Source organism: Phyllobates terribilis, unplaced genomic scaffold, assembly GCF_046119375.1.
Source record: "Phyllobates terribilis strain yellow unplaced genomic scaffold, ASM4611937v1 Scaffold_1__5_contigs__length_1240528914, whole genome shotgun sequence".
Taxonomy (NCBI): Eukaryota; Metazoa; Chordata; class Amphibia; order Anura; family Dendrobatidae; genus Phyllobates; species Phyllobates terribilis.
The window spans coordinates 1,228,035,415-1,228,039,078 of NW_027362761.1; the positions used below are offsets into that span (position 1 = coordinate 1,228,035,415).

The window sequence follows — 3,664 nt, forward strand, 5'->3', positions numbered from 1 at the left end:
GGTTCGCCAGGCCTTGCGACCAGGCCTGGGGTACCCTGAACGTAAAGGGCACCGTGAAGACGGCGGCGCCCGGGGTTACTAGACCTTGCGACCAGGCCGGTGGTGTTTCCTGCTTTGCCGCGCTCAGGGTTGAGGCGCGTGACGTCACAGGGGTCGCGGCCGCGGCTTCTGCTTGAGGCCTTGTCTGGAGCGGTGACGATGCAGCGACGGGCACGGCAGGGGGAATTTCGGGCTCTGCGACGGGGAGCTGGGGCAGGCACGCGGTTTCTCGGCTCGGGGTAGTGACGTCCCCTTTACCTGCCTCCATCTGTCCAGCTCCCTTCTCGGCGCCGTCTCTGGCCTTCACTCCTCCTGCACCATCCTCAGAGGCGGTCTGTCTCCTCGTCTCGGGTGGCGTGCTTCGCTGGCGGGTTCTTGCCTGCAGGGCCATCTCTCAGCTCCACTCCGTCAGCGTCTCTCGCTGCACCTGGGCCATCCTCCATGCGAGGCGCTCCAGCGCGGTCTGCGCACACTCCCGGTCTCGGGGGAGCTGTGCCAGGATCTCCACTAAGCCTAGTGGGGTTGTTGCTTGCAGCAGGCTCCTAACCACAGGGTCGGTGCTGCCTGACTCTCCTTCCATCTCCGGGTACGACTTCTCCGGAGTCCTCTCCAGACTTCTTGTCTCCGGGTGCGCTCTCTCCAGACTCCTCCAGGCTGCACCCATCTTCGCTCTTTTGTTCTGTCTCCACCCACATTGAAGGTGGTCCCGGGGCAACTTTGTGATTGTCAGTTCCAGGGGCAGTTCTCTGACGCTGATGGACATCTCTAGCATCACAGTCTCCGTTGGTGGGGGCGGTTTCCGCTTTTGGCGCCATTCCTTGACCTGGCCCACGATGGGAGGTGACCTCTTGCCACCCTCTGGCACGCCCATAATGGCGTCTGCTCTTCCAAGGCGGGAAATCTTCTGGAAATGGCGGGAATCGCCTCCCAGTGGCGGGAAACTCCGTGGATGGCGGGAAAAAGCTGCAGATGGCGGGCAACCGGCGGGAAACGATCCGTGATGGCGTCCCATGGCGGGGACCCTCTGGAACCGGCGGGAGACTTCTTCTTGAGGTAAATTTAAACTTTTCTTCAGGCACGCAGTACCCGGTGGTTGCGGGCACGAAATCCTGCCGACTACGCCAAAAGTTGACGCGCCCCCTGGGCCAGTGCTGTTTGGGGATTACCCGGAGCCGGATCAGATGGGGGTTGTAGTCTCCGAGTGGCGGCGACCCGGTCCGTGCCCAGGGTGTCAAACTCAGTGTGTGGCAGTCTTTACAGATGTTATTAGTTGTTCTTAGTGTCGACTACGCCACCCGTTGATTTGCGGTCAAAAGGCCGCCGCTGCAGCAGGGTCTGCTGAGGCTGGTGGTATATGTGCAGCTGTGGTAGTATAACCCCCAACGGGAGGGGTATAGCCTCAGGGGGTCAGGTGTAGAGGATGGTGGTAGTGGTGGTGCAGTGTGGATGGTAAGAAGACTCAGAGTCGGGCTGTGCAGTTCAGGGTTTTTACTTACTGCTGTTCTGTTGGTCACTCTGGCCTTGAGTGACCGCCCGAGCCGTGCTGCGTCCACCAGGTCCTGGACTCGGCCAACCCCCAAGCAATTCTGGAGCGTGATCCTGAGCTCCCTTTCTGACTGTCCTCTCTACTGGCCGTTCCCACCAGGGGTCCACTTATGTCCGGCTCCCTCGGGTCTCCTGTTGGGTGAACCTTCTTTGGCTTCCCTGACCCTATGCTCGGTGTGCCTTCTTAGTGGACTTGGTGAGGGGCTGCTCCACATGTAATGTCGCAGCCTCCGGTTCTTAGTTGAGGGTAGTTTCTCTCCTCCACTAATTTGGGATCCGGTTCCCTTGCGTGCCAACCCTTCACCCTTCTGGTTGTATACTGGGTTCTTGGGGTTCCTTCTTCTTCCCCTCTGGGTCCTTCTCTTCTCCTCTCTCTCTTCTCTCTGCAGGCGCTCCTGGACCTCTCTCAGGACTGACTGACCCTCTACAGAAGACTGACCCTGATCTAAGATGGTGCCCACCTTATATACTCCCTCTATGTGTGAGCTCAGGTGACCAGCACCCAATGAGCTCCTAGCCTTACCCAGACTGCTCCCCCTATCTGCCCCTACACTACTGGGATGTTCCACCCCCCTCCCACTCCAGCCAGGGACAGACACTGTCGTACCTGCACATATACTGGTGGGAGTACCGTCGGTCTGTCCCCCGGAAATGGGATGTATGTAGTGTATGCAGCTATCTGAGCTCAGTTCCACACTCCATCCTTACCCGGGAGTGGAATACCACACCTCTGGCTTGAGGTGTAATACCCCTGTAGCAACCGAGTCCTCAGGGTGCTACACAAGCACTATCCAATAATAGAAATAACTCTTTAACTGCTTCACTCGTCAGCCATAATTGTGTCTGCTCGTCCCGAGAAACCATTTACACACTTGTTGCACAGATGTTTGTTGAAGCAGAAACGTTTCTGGAGTCTCCATCAGTCGTCCGCAGATGATCTGTGGTTTCATCTTGCATCCGGTTAAGACCTAAACCTTTCAGCATTTTCCAAAAATGCTTTCTAAATTTTGTACCAACAAAAAAGTACAGGACAGGGTTGAGACAAGCGTGGAAGTAAGCTATAGCTTCCATTACAACGCTCGTAATTGTAAAGGAATCTGATGTGAATCCCTTATTGAGGACTTTAGCCAGGACAAGGGCATTATGAGGCAACTGTGTAGCTATAAATACAACCACTATGACCACAATTATGTTCATTGACTTCCTCTTCTGAACGCCTCTGGCATTAACCAAGGTCCGGAGAATAAAGCTGTAACAAAGCACCATTGAGGCCAAGGGAATTAGAAATCCCACTGTCATCTAGAATGAAACCACCACGATCTCCATGATGGGAGGGTAGTATTCTTCAAAACATTCCTTCCGGTCACGGCTGTTGCTGTATATGAACTGGGGAATGGAAAGGAGCAGAGCCAGGGTCCAGAGGAGGACGCACACCCCGTACCGCCACTTGTGTTTAGTCACCTGGTATTTAGCTGCCTTAGTGACTTTAGTGATAGAAATAAACCTGTCAAATGTGATTGAGGTGAGCGTGAGCATGGACGTAAATAAATTCACCCTGTATGTGATCCTTATGATCTTACACAGGAAGTCTCCAAAAACCCAGGCATGTGCCGATTCATATGCCAAGAATGGGAGGGTGAGCAGAAACAAGATGTCTGCAATGGCCAAATTCACCAAAAAGGTGTCGGTCAGAGTCTTTATCTTCTCGTAGAACACAAACACGAGTATAATGAGCACATTTCCTATAAGTCCGAGGACACAAGTCACGGAATAGGCAATGTGTGAGAACAAGCTGTGGAGCCAAGGGTGGTCATCGACTGTATGATTATCATCATTCATATTATTGTAGTCTTGTGGGTAGTCTTCAGCGCCCATCTGTATGTAATTGGAAAGAGGTAATTAGTTGTTAGTAGTGATAGTAAGATCTGCAGTTATTCTCTCTGTCAGGAGAGCAGGCTCAGAAAGTCAGGTAAGACAAGCCTTCTTAAATATTAAAATGCCAAATGTGAAATGAAAAATGAAAAATATATTTATACTCGTCTCCTCGACCGATGCGATGTCTGCCATTGTTCTGTCATAG

The 3,664-nt window shown here is 53.4% G+C and overlaps 1 pseudogene; it reads right to left on the bottom strand.

Annotated features, from left to right (window-relative positions):
• Window positions 1–2,448: 2,448 nt before the first annotated feature.
• LOC141173464 (C-X-C chemokine receptor type 6-like) lies at window positions 2,449–3,459 on the bottom strand (annotated as a pseudogene).
• Window positions 3,460–3,664: the final 205 nt, after the last annotated feature.